The 19,127-nt window shown below is 46.7% G+C and overlaps 1 protein-coding gene across 2 annotated transcripts in view; it reads left to right on the forward strand.

Moving 5' to 3' along the window:
* The window catches only part of tmem132e (transmembrane protein 132E), a 95,648-nt gene that overhangs the window by 45,039 nt on the left and 31,482 nt on the right, over positions 1-19,127 (forward strand). The window lies entirely within an intron of this gene.

A 19,127-nucleotide genomic window follows, 5' to 3' on the forward strand; every position in this document is an offset into this window, starting at 1 on the left:
AGTAGCACAATTTTGGCTCTCATAAGAATAAAGTAATATTGTCTGCTTTCATCTGTACTTTGACGCTATGAAAGGACATGAGCCGAGTCTCTTGTGACGAACGGGGGGGTCGTTCAGTGGACCCTGGTTCGTTTTCAGCACATTGGCCACACATTGAAGTAATCCACTCAGATAGATCAGGTGCGCCAGCTGTCACACTTGGCACAGGTCCGGAAAGCAGACGCTCTCCGACTGACCCGACGCCACGCAACAGACGGCGAGCGGACGTGCCGAGCGGTCCCGTTAAATAATCCATTAGCTAAACACACTCCTTACATGTGTAACGCTTGCTTAAAAAAACAAAAAAGTGTCACCGTTGTATTTTATTTTGTTGCCGAGTTACGAAATGGCAGATTTGGAGCGATGGCCTCGGAGACGGCGGCGCTCGAGTGCGTTGTCGAAGCGCATTTTCGCCCGACTAGCACATTTTACAGTCGGGCGGCTTAATTAGCACTTGGCTAACTACGCTGTGTGTGGTTTTTTTTGTAAGGAAAGGATTACGATGGGCAAGAGGCAAAAAAAACAGGCGCCCTCATATATTTACACAAATACGTAAGAAGGGGTCCTTCCGCTTTCTCGGCGCGCCTCCGACTGCCATCTCGACCAACGCCGCAGGCGCCGTGTTTCGAAAGGCTTCGTCCAGGTTTCTCCTCGGCAGCGTTTCCGTTCATCGTTTGATGCGTCCGAGGAATGCGGGGGTGAAGAGAAGGCCAACGATTTTTTTTTTTATAGTGGCGATGGAACGAAGGAAAAATTGGGACAGGCGAATGTGTTTGCCTGCAGGCGGGCGCTGAGTCACCGCTCGCTACCTTTGCACTCGGTCACATCAACGTGCCACCCATTGCACTTCCCGTCGCCATCTTGGATAGGAACGCCACGTTCATTTCGGCCTTGTCGTGTTTTAGCGACCCGCACGAGATCCCCTCCCACTTGCACCCTAACCCTAACCCTAACCCTAACCCACTTATTTGTTATCCGAATATGTCAATCCATAACTTCGATTAAACGCCAGATTGATTCAACTGCTTTTATTTTTCGACCAAACCGCGCCATGTCTTGTTCTCCAGCCTCCCTCTGCACGTCCACCGAGATGAAACAGCATATCATCCATATTTTACATCCGACTCTTCCTCCCACGGTTGCTTTTTTTTTGCTGGGGATAAAAAGATATCCAATTGTGAGGTTATCAGCCATATTTTTTTTTTTTTTTGGGGAGGATAGTGGTTCATCAGCTGCCGCCGCGGTCCAATTTAGCCAATATTCACATACTTGCGTGCAACTCCGCGTGTCTGATTCGAAATTCTCCTCGGCGCTAGCAGCGCATTGTGCACTGACCATGCACTGAGCGGTCCAGGTTGATCTTCAGCCGGGGAAGAAAGTCTTGTCCCTTTCGGCCCAACCGTCCCCCCTGCCCCCCCCCCCCTTTAGTCCTGTGTTAATGGTGCACCCCGGGGGCGGCCGAGGAGTCCGAGATGCTCGATGGGTGAGCAGCCAGCGACTTGAAAGAAGATACTGATGTAAATGTGGAGAAATAGGCTGCACGGATGAAAAAAATGGCTCTTGAAAAAAAAAAAGATTTCGTGGAGCCGCCCCATGAAACACAACAGAAAGAGAATAGCCGTAGCGAGCTTTTTTTAAGAGGTGGCATCGGCACTCACAAAAAAAAAAAAAGCAGCTGTGAGCGAGTTACTGCCTTTTTTTGTGGGTCTTCATTTGAGCCACAGTCAAGAAACGTTTCCAGAAAATCTGCCCTTCCCTGTCTACACTTGAGTAAATAAATCCCTCCCCTCCCCCTCGGCGCAATTTCAGCAAATCTCCAGGATAAAAAAAAAAAAATCACCGCGTGAGTTCTCAGGTTGGAGAAGGCAATAAAATCCCTCCCGACTTTTCCTCGTCACACAAAAGACTATTTCCCGGATAGCTGCAAATTACGGCCGGGATGGATGTTTCCCGCAGGCTCGTCTTATGTCACCCGCTTAGGAAAAGATCCGCCAAAGTTATCCTAATTTATCGGGCATAGATCAGCCGCCACTCGGCCGCTTTATCGCCTCACCTGCTCTTCACCCCTATTCTCCGCCTGCCTTTTTTGAAATGTCTCCGCAGTCCGAACCTTATCAAGATTTTAATTTGGTGTGTTGAGGTGGCATCTGCGCGCCGACCTTGACGCTCCGGCTCGTACCTTTTTAGCTTTGAAGAAATAAAAAATAAAATGGTATAATGGGGCTTGGCGGGAACGGGAGACGGCAAATGAGCCTGTAGCAATTTTCAGCAAATGGCTTAAAAGGAAAATCGATGTGCTCGGGCGCCACCCGCAAAGTGAAAGAAACTAGAAGAGCAAAAACCTTCAGTTGTTTAAAAGGTTAGAACGACTGAGATGCTACTTTCCTTAGCGCATCGATGGCGTTTCACATTCTGTGTTAGCATTAAGCTAGCAAACCTAAAATACACAACAATCCCTTTTGTTTAGTTTTATGGTAAAGGTCAACAAAACAAGAAAATTGGCAATCTTAAGTTAAACTTTCCTTGTACTATGATGGCAAAATATATTTGTGCCAACTCCCATCTGCGGTTGAGTAACTAATGGAGGTCGTCGTGAAGCTGCTTTTGTGCAGCTCTTGAACCGGGTCAAGCGTGTCCCCGAGCGCTTTTCGGACCGCCCGTGTGTTTGCGTCGGAGCCAATTAACAACCGTACCATTCATCTCAATGGGGATAGTTGATTTAAGATGAATGCAAATTGAAACCGCTCCAGGCAACAAAAAAAAGCAGTCGTAGTGGACATAAAGCTCGCCTTCTGCATTAGAACTGGCATCAAACGCCAACATTTACACTTCTGATAAAAAAAAAAAATAACTCAAATCCCCCGATACTTGCAGGCTTTTACAGACCATCTGCCAAGCACCCATCTCTGCTAAAATTAGTGATTGGCGTTGATTCTCTTTCCATTTTGGGAAGGAATTTTTCTTTTTTTTTTTTTGGGTGGGTGGACAGTGACTGTATGTGTTGCCAGGGTGTTATTCAACAACTAGACACTGTTGTTGCTTCCACTCCAAAAATAATCTATACACAACATGTGAAGATGGATTGAAAAGTGTGAAGCGGAATCCATGAGGACTGGGCACGCGGCTCGAGGGCTCAACATACAGCGCTTGGACCGCGCCATGAATAATTTACCGCCATGCGTTCAAAAGGAGATGCATAAACACGATGTTCCCACCCAAAAAAAAAAAAGCCTGCAAGGTTTAAGCGGAGGTGCTTGGGAAAAGGGCCACAGTCCTGAAAACATTCAGGTGATGGATTCCCGTTTGTAATTAGTCGGCGGAGAGGCGAGTGAGTCGCATTAACCTTTTGGCTGGAGATCACTTTTCAAAGTCTGCCTGCCGTCTTGTGCTGCCTGCAAAGTAGCTTCTGGCGTCAAAAGCGGATTTTACGGCCGAGGAAGATTCACGTTTGTACGTTTTGCGCAAATTCATGAAGCGCATTTAGCAATCGTTTGCTATCGTGATCATCCTCCAATCGGGTTTTCCCGACTTCAAGCGGGCAAAGCAACGTACATTTAACAGCTCATGTTTAAACAAATTAAAGAATTAAAAAGTAGCTTAGTAAAATCACAAGAGGGTGCAGAGGGAAAAAAAATGACATCACTCTGCCCCCCCCTCACGGAATCCTTTTTCTCCTTAACGCTCGCTCTCATCTCAGGTCAACCGATTTATGGCGATTGGAGGGTCCGCCTCCTCCTCCTCAAAAAAAAAAAAAAGTTAAGTCTTCGTTTTGACACTGCTCAAATTTTAATGAGCCTCCAGAGAGGATGAGGAGGCGGTCTTGTTTACCGACAGGCGCCCGGCTTTACGGGCAGGTATGGAATATTGACACACACACACTCACACACACACACACTTCTCCCGCCGCTGTCGCTATTTTACAGCGCCCACAAATCTTTAGATGCAATTTACATTCTGCTCTTTAGCTCCTCGTCACATTAAAGCGAGCTATTTTTGCAATGAACTGATTTTTTTTTCCACCTCCTTATGTCGACATTTAAATGCGCTTCATTTTTTTTATGCTATCGTTAAAACAAATGGTGTTACCTCTGCTTCCGCGCAAATAAAGTGAAATGATATTTGTTCTGATTCAGGCCGCCAGTGTAATCTGATGCTAATATTGTCCGATTTTAATTTAAATAAAGGCCCCGCCCCTTAAGGATGGCTCCTCCCATTCAGCAGTTGAGTCAATAAACCTCAGTGCTAATTTAGGGAATCTGATGTACCGTGTTGAATTATCATAAGCGTCGGCATCTCTTTGGAATTTTCAAATGCCACACTTCCTCTCTCTAAAGACTCTTTATGATGTTTTAGCATGGCCGTCGCTAACTTGGCTAGTTAGCCTCAGCGACTGTGATCCAAGCCTCCGAAATGCGACTTCAGAGTCGCCGTCTTTTTGTTGACTCCGCACGGGTTTGTGCCGCGGGTTTTTTGGAGACGACATCAAGGCCGTCTTTGATTTGGTTGTGCAGACAGTTAGCGGGAATCTCAGCGGACCCCAAACAACATGTTTTAATGCGTTTTCCGTGGGCGTCGGGAGCCTCGGGCGTGCGGCGACGCGCCGGCTTCAAAAGCGCCGCGAACGGCCTGCGTCGACGCGTCTGAGCACTCGCTAAAAAACATCATTACGCTCGGACATTACGGCTCTCACTTCAATAAGCTTACTCTTTTTCAATTCAATTACAAACCGCGACTCATTTCGTAATATTAAAATCCTCTCGCATTCATCAAAATATCATTAATCCTGGATTAATGTTTCTGAGAAAAGAAAAAATGCAGATCTTTGCGTCAAGGGAATACGGTAGCTGTTTCAAAGCCTCTCGTAAGATTCTTGTACCTGTTTGCCGATTCCCACCGGGATCCTTCAAAGACGCCTGTAAATGTGGTGACAGTAGCTCCTCATCTTGTTAGTGCGCGTCAGCGGAAATGCACACACACACACTCACACACACACAAATCATCCTGACAAATAACCGGTGGATAAGCACGTGTCAGGCTGCATGACAAGTAATGTTAGTTTGCCCAAAAAAATGGGACTACTGCATGACCTCTCCGGCACGGGCAGTTTTTTTGACAGCTTGCAGGTGTAAATAATGACACCCCTAATGAAGCCCGCATGGCTCCTTCCGTTTCAGCCCGAGCCAATCGGCCTCCACGTTGTCCGAGCTGGAAGGGTGAGACATTAGCAGTGCACAAAAAAAAACGACATAGCCTTAACTCTCGTGGGGTAAAAAAATCAGAAGCCTGAAATATTGACTCCCTTCTTTGAGCATAAAATGAGCATGTATTTTTGAAATTACATCACGCACGGGCAACTAAATAGCACTCGGTGGAGCGGAGACCTCTGCCAAGGCCAAACAATCGTGCCAGATCATGATAAATTCCTCCTTTTGAAGAAATACAAAAAATAGTCTGCACAAAAATGTCTTACAGCGTTTGTAAATGAAAAAAAATCAGAAAAGAAAACAGTGAATTTTAGTACTTGTTTGATATCGGGCTGCACTCATGTTGAGTAAACAAACAACCCTAAATCGGTGGTGGAATATCGTGAAATTTCCAAACAAGAGATTCTCGATGCACCTGGAAAGAGCCTCTTGAGGACACTCGACCAAAAAGAAGCATCTGCTGCACGGAAAGCAAACAACAAGGAAACCGCAGAGGCTTTTTGACCCATTTTCCACGCGCCACCTGAGTGATTCCATTGTCACGGCACAAGCGGGAGACGGCGGCCATCAACCGAGTCACGCCGAGCGGCAATTTGGGACGTCGTGGGAACGACACCAGGCCTCCAATGTTTGCCATTTGGAAACACGCTCGCTTATTGTCAATTGTGTCGCTTTTGGCGTGATTCTTTGCGCTTTCAACGGAAACGGCTTTCTTGGCGGATAATATCGGCAGCGGGGGATAGCGTCAGCCGGTTAATGCCGCTTTTACATTTCGGCCCTGCGACAAACCATCCTGCCTCGCCGATTAACCAAATCGAAGTTAACAGCATGCGGACAAAGCTGCTCTTTATTCTGTTTTTAGTCGGGAAAATACTCTGAGAGTTAAGAAAATGGCGGCCTTCATTTTGCCTTACCTGCGACGTCAAAATATTTTTTATTGCGCAATGTTAGCACTTTACTAGCTCCTGCTCCGCTGCTGTACGTTTTAGCATAGCTTCCCAGATAGCCTCCTTCCTAAGTGTCTCCTTCCAAACTTCTTGTCTAGCACAACCTTGTTTGCCGTACCCCCTCGCAATCGGTTGATATTTATACTTGCGCACCTCTCGAGGTAGATACGATCCGGAGGTCACCCGACGTATTGAAAATAAAAGCTCAAGCTTTCAAATGTCACTCCGGGGTCGGCCTTGGCTAACTGCGATCCTCTCGCCTCCTCCGGCGGAGTAAATCAACGCTCCGGGGACCACTCAGCCTCGTTTATCGTCTTCTCCCCGAGCAGAGGGAAAGTGGTAGCGCACCAAGTCAATTGCTGATAATGGAGGAGACTAATCATAAGCCATCCACATTTCAGACGGCCTTTCAGACCGTCGACGAGTGCTGACTGGCCTAGTTTCTCGCCCTTCAAATGTTTTGAAGGTTTCGGGGACTCCCCGCACCTCCATCTGAGTCTCTAAATTGAAATCCTAGCTGGAATCCAACAAGGAGGCCATCAGCTAGCCAACGGCTTTGATAAGATCTGACTTTTGTAGAGGGGATGTAAACCTTCCGAGATCCACCTCATGTACGGTATGGCGTTCTTCTGAAAAGAGCAAATGCGCCCTGAAGCGGATGTCAAAGCTCTTAACGTGAAAAACAAGACATTTCATTTATTTACTCCCCCCCGTGTTGTAATCCAGCTCCGGGCGGTGGATGTGCACTTGGGGGGGAAGGGGGGGGGGGGGGGGGGCTGACGCTGCTGGAAAACAAAGCTGCTACCCAAGTAGCACTATGGGGTCACAAGTTTTTTCTGCGTTCCACACACAGAAGCAAATTCGGGAGGGTTTAGTACCCCCTGTGGAGAGCTCACTCATCCTATTTGCAGCTCCCTGACACATCAGCAAAATGTACGCCGTTGCATCTGGCTTGCTGGAGCCGAGGGGGGTGACCTGAGGGCGGGCCGGCGCTCCGTGGCGTCGCTACCTTTGGCGTGGGGGGGGGGGGACTGCGCTAACTGCTGTGTCAGCGTTTTGTTGAGGGCTTCGCCAGCTGTGACTCGGCAAGTCGGGCCGCTCCAGATGGACCCAAGGGGGCTGAAGAATTATAAATGTAGTCTAGACCACCATCAGTCAAAATTCAATCAAAGCAGCCATGATGCTTCTTCAAGCCGGGCCACATCAATCAATCGTCCCTAAGCAAGTTACGCTTCGCTAGGCTACAACACAGATCGCGTCGCTTGTCGTTAGCCGTTGCCGCTAGGAAAAAAAAACGCTTTGACTACTAAGTCCAACTGAGTGGCTTTTTCCGGTTTTCCGCGTAGGTGAGGACTACAAAGAAGAGGTCCTTCTCTATTCGCAGCGAGCCATTCAAGGACACTCGGCGCTCGCTAACGTTTGCAGCTGTAGCCTCTTCATTTTTTTACCATCTGATACAAAACAGATTTTAGCACACTTCTCCATCGCCAGTCGGACTTTGGAACGCAGGCCGCCATCTGCGAGTTGTTTCGGGCCAACTTAAGTGGATGGCGAGCGGACAAGAACGGTTTTTCACAAACCCAAATACTCATTTGACTGACAAAAATGAAACGCACCCGGGTGGTATTCGATATCCTTTCCCTATTGTGGTAATTAATAGGAATCTAATTGCGGCTGGGCGAGCTTTACCTGGTGACAATAAAGAGTATTCCAGGACAATCGCACACCTCATTCCTTTCTGGGATTTACATTTGCATGCATACACAATGCACGGGGAAGGCATGAATAATTCAAACTACTTGCTTGGTTGCTGTGCCATTCACTTCTTGGCGATAGAGCATATTTCCCCCCCCCCCCCCCCCCCGTGCTTGCTATGCCTGACAAAAAGTAGCATTAATAGAAAAAACATTTCAGGCAGTCAAGCAAGAGCAGCAGGTGGTGCTCAACTCTAACCTTTTAGCCACATTGGCTAATTGGTCGTTATTTCCGTCAAAAGGCACGTACTGAGATGGCATATCGAAGAAAAAAAATAAAAATGCTAATTTCCTTGATCAACTATAAAGGGCAAAGTAATTAATTGCTGGCTTTATCTACTGCTCACTGTAACATTTCCCCCTCGTCCTATGACTCCAAAGTTTAATTAATAGTCTTCAAAACATTTACTTGAAAACTTCTTCCAACAGTCAGTAGGTGCTGGCGTAAATCTTTTTGTGTGGTTTCAGTTGCCAGGCAGCGTCTTTGGTATTTGCTGACATCCCCCCCGCCCCCCCCCCCCGTCCCCCCCACCCAAAAAAAAAACAATGGCTTAAGACTCGAGAGGGACCCGCAAAAAACAAATCTTGCGACTGGCCAATTCTTCTTCTTCTGCCGTTTTGTCAATAGCGCTAACGCGGCGACATCTGCCACGCCCGGCTGTCCTTCATATTTAAATTTCAAGAGGAGCCAGCATGTCGGGTGACAACCTTAATTGTCAACCAGCGCTAATGACGTCTCATTTGCTGTCGTCTCACACGAAAAAAAAGGCCGACCCGATCGTGGGGCCTTGACCGCGTGCGCCGCCCAAACGCGGCCAAGCGCTAACGCCTCAACATAATGAAATTAGACAGTCGTTAGCAACGCCGCATTGTCCTTGCTCGTTCGCCCCCACCCCCCCTTACTCGCCCTCCCAAATGTTACACAATGGCGGGATTAGCTGAGGACAATGAGGCTCTGAAGGTCGGAGTCCGGCACCTGCCCGCAAAATGTCGCTCGGCCGAAAATCCGAAGCATTAGCTATTATAGGCTTTATGTTTTATTGTCACATCGGCGTAATTATCGACATTGCCGTTAAAAGCCTTGGCGGAGGTTTCCCCAAACATAAAAGTTGCCACGGAGGAGACAATTTGCTGCTCTCAACAAAACAGGGAGGTTGTAAATGAAACATTTCATGGAAAGTCGACCTAGCAAGTCATCAAACCGCGGGGACACGGCGGCCGTTCTGGCGTTCGCCGCTCACCCGCCACCTCGGAAAAGCTCACCTGATTGATGCCGCCGTCGCACATGAAGGACGATACGCGTTCTCACCACTCGAGGCGGCTTATTAAAACGGGCGCCGTCCTTCATGTGCGACGCGCTTGTAATGTCACATCACAGGCGCTAATTCCATAAACCAAAAGGCGTTTACTGGAGGGGAGCTTCGTAATTTAGCACCTCGGTTTTGATTGGTGGCATGCCGCTTCCTTCGCACTTCTGAAACCTGTCATCCTTAGAGCTTTGGAAAAAAAAATTCTTCTCAGGGCTAATGGTCCTAACATTGTGGCGCCGACAACTGGGGCGGAACTGCAGCCAATTTATTTATTCATTTTCTGTCTGGACTTTGTTCAAAGTCCATCAGAGGCTATATTGTGGAAAAAGAAAAAGTACAACAGCAGAGTTTCAGAGGGTTGTTTTGAAGCAGCCCAAAAGTGTCACGGTAATAAAGGCCAACACAACAAAAAGGCAAAGAAATGGGGAAAAAAAAAAAAATAACAGCCTTTGACAATGTACCGTCTATTATGTGGGCGGGGGAAAAAAAATAAAAACTTTAGATGCTTCTAGAGCAGCCTCCTGATCCCGCCAGGTGCAACAACAGCGATAGCATTTGCAGCCCCGAATCATAAAAAAAAAAAAAAAGCAAAAGTCGCATACATTAAGCCGCCGCAGTTCAATTTATTAAGCCAAACTCTTTGTGGTTTTGAATCATCTGCTTGTGAATGGCCAAACTCCAGCTCAGCCAATCCCGTTACGGCCCTGTTTCCCGACACGCGGGGCACCAAACACTTTGGTAACCGAAATTCTCGTAAACACGACGTCAAGGACGCAATCAGCATTCCGTTCGTCTTGTTGCAACCTGACCTTTAGCTGTCGAGACATATTTTTTTTTTTCTTCTCCCCCGTTTGGAAACGAGACAGGTGTGCTGCAGGGGGCGAGCTAGTTGCTAACTTTTGCTTTCAGCTAAATATAGAACCACTCACCCGACACACCCCTCCCACTTTGTGTCATCTACAAATTAGCTCGTCAAAATTAATGATTTCATACATATTACTTCATTAGCTGTCGAGGGGGAGGAGATGTAGGCGGATTCCCGTCAGCCCTTAATCGAGAAGTCAAAAAGTGCAGATTGTTTGAGGCTTTACAAAAAAAAAAATCACACCATTAATCTCGTTGTCGCACAGAAAAATAATTTTCTTGCTATTTGTGTCTGTGCTTCTTGATTTATTTTTCTTCAACAACTGAGCACGTTACCCCCAAAGCGCGGCAGCAAACAGAAAGTAAATTAAATGTCAGGCTGGCGCAAATACGGCATCCCACGCCGCCATCCTCTGATTTTTCCATCACGGATTTGCTTTTGGTGTGTTTTGAACTTTAATTTCAAAGTCTAGTCTCACCTGGAACTTAAATGAAGTTGGCGTCCAAATTTATAAACATCTTTTGAAGTTGAAATTCCACAAAATGTCAGAATTTGTATTCCACAAAAATTGAACTGTTTTGCAAAAAATTTCCCTGATAAAAATTCTAATCACCTGAAATGCACCAAAAATATCAAAGATCATCCAACTAAGAAAATTGAAAAAATAAATAAAACACGGCGCCATTTAATTAGAATTTTGTTTTATACAATAAATATGGAAAATAAATCTCTACATCTCTAAATCCTCCATCACCAAACTTTGTTTGTTATTAATTTTGACTTGTCAGTCTCCTTTCATCACCGCTCGCCATTTTCTTTTTTCACACGACTCGGAAGAATTTAAGTGAAGTCGACACCTTCGTAATAAGCCCGTGGCGTCCCGGGAGCCGGCTTGTCATGCCGCTAACGAGATTCGGCGTCCAAGCAGACACCTGTCTGTCACTCAAACATTCCGTTGGGACGCTTTGAAAGTGGCGGCGATTTAACGGCGAACAGAAGCGGCACTCGCGACGCCATTCGTGATTTTAATAGAAGGTGAAAACGTCGGCGTTGAAAAAGTTTCAAACTTCAAACCGGTTTCTCGATGAACGGAAAGCCGGTTTGATGATGGCGACGATGAGGAAAGCCTCGAAGGAGCGCATTGAAATATTCGACGAGATCAAGCTGTTTGGGAACGTCACCGATGATGGCGAGCAGATGGCACGAGGGATTATGGCAGATTTGGCAGGAAAAAAAAAACAAAGTCAAAAGCAAAAAAAACTTTCACAGTCGGTCGGTTTTGGAGGAAACTTTGTCGTGGAGCTTCCATTTTGAACGGGTGACAAATTTTGCTTTCAACCAGCACAAAATATAAAGCAGCATTATATAATGTGATCATTTATTTATTTTGGGGTCCGGGAAAACGTCCCACGAACTTTATAGTTGCGAAAAAAGACTTCGGAATTTGACTGGTTCTATAATCCGACAACTTTGAATAACATTTTGAGGAGAGAAATAAAAATTCTTCCCCCGAAGTTGAGCAAGTCCCTCAGCTGTCGTCTTTTATGTCGCGACTCGGGAGCTGCCAAATTTTTTTTCCCGTTAATGTCATCTCCCTTTTCCAAATCCAAACGGGGGCTTTGCCAGTCCGAGAACTTCCCGTCTGTTATCCTCGCCGCCACGTTTGACTTTGTAGCGGGTGTCAGATCTGGCTCGTTTGCCGCCACCGAGCGGGATGACGGGGCTTTTTTGCCGGGGTCATCTGGCGGCGCTTTTTTTTTTACCCGCCGCCAACATTACTCGCATATAAAAATGCTGAACGGGTAGGAGGAGCCTCAACTAACAGATGGCGACGTGATAACAGAACAACCCCATTGATTCTTCCTTCCTCTTCTCGGGGGCTTTGTTGCATGTCAAGCACCTGATGACTTTTCCCAGACACCTTTGATAGATCCCGCAAAAGTGGCGAGCAAACAAAAATGTCAGCCGGTGTTTGATATTAGCCTCGTTTTTAACATTGGCTCAGCTGAAGCGTCTTTGACTTCTCGATTTGTTTTGACAGTCAGCACCACTGAGAGTGACCCGTGCCGACCCCCAGCCTCCATTTTCCCTTTCCCCACCTGCGTCCAAATCCATACGAAAGGTCAGAGGAGGGAGTGAATAAAGTGCTTTTTAAATCAAATGAAAAGCTCCCAACCAACTAAATTGACTTCTATCGGGAAAATATGAGCCAAAGAATGAAAAATGTCAACATAAAAAAAGAAAAAAGCCTCACGTTTCGTCTATTGACTTCTTTCGAGTGCACTCAAGCTAGCTAGCGCGGCGCAGCGGGGGCAGATGGTCTATTTGCTAGCCGGCCGATATCACGTTACGCGAGCACGACGCTAACAAATAAGACAAGAGCGGCCGGAGGCTGAGCTGAATGAGCCGTAATAAAGTTAGGGTCGCCTCGCGGCGTTGGCGCTTAATCAGGTTAGGGCTGCACGCCGGTGATCCAATCAAACAGAAGAAGAGCACTTAGCCATATAGCTAAGGCACCACTTTCAAAACCACAATGTAAACAAACGAGGCAGGCTTGTGGAATTGTACAAATTATAAGAATTGATTTCAAGTAAATGAAACTCCTCAACTCACTTCAACAGTTGTAAAAAAATACACCAGAATTAAATGAATTAAAATGTTGATTTTAAATGTATTAATTAGAATTTTCATTTTAGAGCAGATTTGTTTTTCTGATTTGTAGTGTTTTTTTTTCTTTTTCTAACCAATCTTGATACCTTTTTATTGAAGGGCGGGGTTTATTGGGAGCTCGCTCGAGGCCTCCGTGTGAGTCACGCATTTCCACACGGCGACGTTTTCCTCGAGAGTGTTTGGAAGCGCCCCCGTTATACAGCAAAGGCGCCGATTGTCTTCAACGTATGCGGAAAGCGATACGAGATTATCCCCTTGTGGATTTTGTATGTTTTTTTTTCTGTACGAATTCCATTGCGCTTTTCCGACGACAAAGGCCACAGACTACAATAGCGTGACAAAATGCTAGCAAGTGCGGGTGGCGCCGGTCGACAGCGCGCAGGGCTGGAGGCGGGATATTTATCTTTTTATAGCAGGATCGGCGGCAGGGCGGCTCTTTGACATTTTCCGCCATTATTTCAAGCAATCATGCGGCCAAGTGGGTTCAAGTGGTGGAATGGTAGCAGGGCGCTAAGTCTCGTCCTTATACCCGCCGCAATAAATTACTCCTACCGCGAGATAACCGATAGTACGTGTGTTTTTTTAGTTCGTTTTGTTTTACACTGAGGCTACTGTATGTTTTTTTACAGCTTCATGCGCGTTAACTTGTTCCATTTTACTGTGTTCATTTGAAAATGAAAACATTTATTTTTGTATTCATTTTTAATTCAAGTTCTTCTAGTGACCTTTGTATTTTTACTCTGCTTTTCTTCCCAAATAATTACCAAATATTTGCATATCCTTTTGATGATTAAACCTTGAGCGGGTCACGGTGACCCGTGAACATTGTTGCTAAGTAACAAACAGCCAGAGAATTTTAGCACAGTTTGAGCCGTTTTCATTTTTCAACTGGTGGCTTTGATTAACATCTGGCGGGGCAAATTGACCTGGTCTACAAGCTTTCAATTTTTTTTTTTTTTTTTTATATAAAAGATGTAAAATATATTATTTGCATGTCTCTCTATAATTGGATGATTACAGGCAAGGTTTGAGTGGGTCACATTGACCTGTGAACACTTTTTTGGTTAGTTTGGTTGGTTGGTTAAAAAGGGTTTTCTTTTCAACTGAAGTTTGACATATTTGATCAAATACACACCGAGGGAAGTAAAGCTATGTTAAATGTAATGCTCCGGGTCATTTTGACCCTGGCTAAGAATATCCTCAGAATCAAATCGGCCTTTTTTCTAAATGTATCGATACCCTGTCCGACAATTTCAAATCTGTCCTTTTCACGGCGCTGATCCATCTGTGCGCCTCGCATCCGTGTCGGGCGGCGAAGCATCTTGACAAGGCCGACGGATGCGCATCGCACGCACGCCGACCGCCGAGCTTCCATCACGTCCTCGGGGCGTCGGGGTGGGGACGCTGGAGCCATCCACAAGGGAGGCGGGGGAGGGCGCGGGGGCTGCCAAAAGCAAGGCGAGTGATCTGAATAGAGACGAGTCAAGGCGACAGGAGGGATGAGCGGCGCTCGCAACAAGCGCATGACTGATGAGGCGCGCAATGGAGAGGGAAGGCTGGAGGGTGGGGGGGGGGGGGGGACAAAAAAGGAGGACGAGGTAGGAGGTTAGAAAAACAAGATGATGATGAAGCGTCATAACCCCGAGCATGGCCGGTAAATAAACACATCAATAGTACGTCATGCTTACAAGCGGAGGCGGATTGTTGTGGGGAGGGTGGAGGAGGAGGAGGAGGGAGGGGCGCTTACGGCACTCCTGATTAGCGGCGGCGTGCTTGGAGTCAGCCGGCCGTGGTTCGCATTTCAATGGCGCCTGCGCTTTATGTTGACTGCAAATCAAAAAACGCCAGTTGAGCCGTTGCAGCACTTCGAGCGTTTGACCCGATCCATCCCCAAAGTCTATGATTAAAATCGCCGACAAAAAGAAGGCAGTCGAACAGGGGTGTGTCGACTTTTTATAATCACCGTTTCCAACAATAATTCCGCTGTCTTCCTTAGCCTGCTCGCCAGCCCACCTGTCCTTGCGGCCTTTGGGCAAACACTGTAATTACCCGGCTCGGCGTCGGGGGTCCGCGAGGCCCCGGCTGACCCCGACCGAGGCGTTGACGGCCCGCCGACGCAGCTGTCAGCAGCCATGCTGGGCGATGACAGACACGCCGGGCTCCTCTCTGTCGGCGCAATGAGCTTGACACTCAACCTGACAGCGGGGGGGAGGGAGGGAGGGAGGGGGGTGTCACAACATCTAGACAGCCGGACCACTTTGTTTGTTCTTTGACTTTCTGCCACCATGTTTGTACGGCGACTATTGTTTAGGAAGGGGAGGGGGGGGGTTCATGATGCATGACCACAATGTTGTGACACGATGCGGTCAGTCCACAATGTTGTGTGCTTCCAGGTTTGTGTTGTGGAGAGCACAATGTTGCTTTCAATGTTAATTTTTTCCGTCACTCCACAACTTGAGAGCTCCAGCACGTTTTTGTCTTTCCTGTTTCTATCATCGTTACTTTTCTGACACGTGGCCGCTCCGCAGAGTTGTTCCCCGGGATCTGAACACATTTTTTTTTTCTCCGTGAATGACAGCCTGAGGAAGTGCGGTAAATATTTATTTTTAAAAAAGGCATCTTTGAACTTCAACCCCGTCTGTCAATAGAACCCCCGCTCGAGCTTCTTTGGCTGCTTTTAAAGCAACGGCGTTCTCAGTTGTGTCACTCACTGTCATGTCGCGTGGGCACGGCGGGCTGTTGACGGGCCCAGAACAAAGAAGGCAGCCCCAAATAAGTTTGCTTATCATTTATTTACACGCCGAGAGAGAATCCCTTTTGTTTGCCAAGGCGCTTTGGCCAAAATCTGACAGCTAACGAGTCAGAAACCGAGTCGCTGGTATTGTGATATCTCAATTCTCTTTTGTTGTTGTTTTTTTAGGGGTGTGTGTTAATGACTCAAATGTCACAAAAATGGAAAAGTTGAACCCCAAGGGAATTCGAGCTCACCAAATCATAGTGGCATGCTTTCAAAAAAGTCATGTTGAGCGGGCATTTTGCTAGCTCGCAGTGATGCGCTGACTGCGTCTTTCTTTTTTTAATGTTTCGCTTCCCGACCGAGGCTCACTTTGACATCAAATTTTCAAAAGAGTCAAACTGAGCGAATGAAGAAAAATGACACCAAGGTAGCCTTGAACCAATTGCTTCCATTCAAAGCACTGCGCCTCATCATTTCTATTTATACGCAAGATTTTAGGCGGGTGGGCGCAATGCTGGAGGTGTTGTTTTTTTTTTTTTTTGCTGACAAACGGCAGTTCCGGTGACTCTTAGAATGACCTATTTAAAGAATTCACACACACACACGCACAATTTATTAGTCAGTAATATCAAGGTTGCACGATACACGGAGGCGTTAATTGATAGTGATTCCAAGATATATAAAAAATAAAAAAATAAATCAAAACTCGCATCCAGTGTTGATCCCTGTACGCATCAGGGCAGACAGAATTGTGAACTTTTCTGCCGATGAGTGTCGCGCAAAGATATTCATCTTTGAACTTTTTGACTTTGTGAGTTTGTTTTGCACGGCTCAGATGAAAGGCGTCCCATCGGAGACTTCCCCCTGAATGCTTGCCAGCTTTTTACATGTTCGTTTTAAATCGGGCTGAATCAAAACAAGCGGCATCTAGCGTAAGAGTGCGTAACCTCCGCGTGAATGCGCAACGTTCTCCAAAGTTGCCAAGCTCGCCCAATGCCGACCGGGTAAGTCCATCAAAAATCCTTTTAAGTGTGAAAGGCAAACACAGACGTTGTTATTTTTTATTTTGCAAGTATCTCTACCAGACAGATGCTTGCCTGTAGTTATTTACGCCCATGTCGCTTTCTTCAAATCACGTCATTGAAATGAGCAGATGCTTATCTTCCTCTCAATGAAAACATTTCTCGCAAGCATAATGTATTTGCAGAATTAATAGAACCAAAAAAAATACAGCTATTAAAAAGAAGTCCAAAAATTGCCGTGTTACAAACAGCTTCAGTAAAAGACTCGGAAAATCTTTTATTTGTTTTGTTTAAAAGGTACGAGCGAAGGAAAGTTTTGTGAGAAGGAGTCAAAAGCCAAAGAAAAAGCTAAACGGGTGTCTTCGGTTGTAAATAAGCCCCGCCCCTCAGTCAGGCTTTTATGCAAGTCAGCAAAACGTGCGTTCCAACCCATCAATTAAAAAAAATTGGGACTTCTCTCAGCTCGTCTGTCTGGACCGGAGACGGCTGATTAAAATGACAAAATGTCGCCGTTTAAATTGGGATGGCATGCGGCTCCTGATTCACGTTGACATTAATTAGAACACCTTCGTCATGTCCAGTTCTGTCGCGCCGCCGCTTAAAACCTAGCGAGCGGCGGTGTGCATGCAGATCACTAGAAAGGAGGGGGGGGGGCTTAGGATGAGTTGATTTCCAACCGCACCAACCTGGCAATATGGAGGCCTGTAATCCTCCGAGGCGTGCATTATCAGATTATTTCCAACTCTGCACCAGATGACTTAGCGGCTCTTTTGGAGCGAAGCCCGACCTCTCGGGAATTTGCGGTCAGCGACGTCAAATTCTAAAAAAAAATGCTGATTTACGAAAAGGATCGAGCGCTGGCTTTGGATTGACACCCTCGGAGCTGAAATGCAAAAAAATGTGCAAGCGAAGATTGGCGGCGTCAACGAGCAGCGTTGTTGTTGTTAGCTTAGCTTTGCTCGCTCGGAATCGACCCTCCAAGTTGCCGTTGCGCGATTATCACGTTCAATCAATCGGGAACTTGTTCACGACGACAACAACCTTCTAAAATTTTATATTTTGGGATAAATGAGAGTTGAATCGGGTCATTCGGCTCATGTTAAGGTTCGTCCGGTTACCGCCAAGGTTAGCGCTCAAGATTAGCGGTTGGTGTCGAAACAAATTCCAACAAGCGTCTTCACTCGTGTGCCCGTGCGATGCCGTTTGTCTGAATTATTAATGCGCCCATCCCAGTTTCTCTCCTCAATTCCGACTCCTGGGAGCTCATCAATGAGATCTACTCCAGCACAAAAAAAAAAAGGAGCTGACAAACTTCTGTCATGTCTCGCGGAGAACACAGCGCCCCCCGTTGTCCGAACACCACCCGTCCGCGCTTTCTTTACCTTCCCGACAGCTTTATTATACGGCGGGTATAAAACCTTAAAAGGCGGCGACAAATGGAGGATGAAGTCAAATGGTGTGACGGGATTTAATTGTTGTGTCAATCCTCGTATGGCGCCGATGCAGGCGCCGGACGGCCAGCCGGACTTTGCTGCCGACGGCAGAAGAATTGCGAGGGTGCCTTGATTTTTGCAACCCCCTTTCGGTATATTGCCTTTTACGGGCCGAGTGAAAGGTTTCCATTTGTTTGGTCGATCAGATTTTTTTTGTAGATCTCAAATGTATTTTTTCATACATCCATCACTTGGTAGAATGCGACCGAATTAATTGTCTTTCTTCTTGTTGTCAACAATAAAAAGAAGCTTCTTAATGATATGCTAATGACTCGCCTTCCCGCGAAGAACGACAGGTATATTTGCGGCGAATATGTAAAAAAGGCCTCGTGTTCAAAGAACGCCATCTTTGTAGCGTGAAGTCCGGATGCGCCGCTAGACAGCGCGGACGGCTAACGTCGTGGTGGCTAATCTCCCGTCTCTCGTCTTGTTTTTTTTTCATCACGGCAACAAAGAGCGACTTGCGGCGGCTTCGTAATCCGCCTCTCCCGCACCCTCGTCACTCCTCCCCAAGCACAAGTGCTGTTTATTCAACGCATCACACGCGTGGTGGCGGAGAAGGTTAGCTAGATTCTTTTGATGTGCGCCGTCTGACTTTGCGAGAGCCGTCTCGGTTTCATCGTGATGCACGTCGAAGTTCGTCGCAAAGACGCGCTCAGCGGGTGACAAACTCAAAGGGAGCTTTTTGTTGTCGGGGAAAATAGGCTCAAAGGCAACAATGCCGAGTTGCTTTCCGGAACTTATTAGCAGTTAGCATGTACTTGACAAGTATTGTGTTGTTTTGTAAACAGGTGTGAGATGATGCTTTTCCCAGGGCCCTATTTCAAATCTTCTCAAAGTCTTCTCGTGTTCACTTCGCTCGTTGTAGAAGTTCTAGCTCTTCACTTTTCCAACCTGGAATCTCCCCAGACGGCCCGGCACTCAACCTCTTACATTCCATTAACCTCAGGATGGTTCGGCGGCGGGGGGGGGGGGCTGCGCATGTTCCGTCCGCTTCTGAGCCGTTTAAAAAGTTTGCCATTTAAGCCTTTGAAGAAAAACAATCACACACCGTTGTTCTTTCAATCAATAAAACATAAGCCTCGG

Source organism: Syngnathus floridae, chromosome 15, assembly GCF_059516105.1.
Source record: "Syngnathus floridae isolate MCC-2025c chromosome 15, RoL_Sflo_1.0, whole genome shotgun sequence".
NCBI classification, from domain to species: Eukaryota; Metazoa; Chordata; class Actinopteri; order Syngnathiformes; family Syngnathidae; genus Syngnathus; species Syngnathus floridae.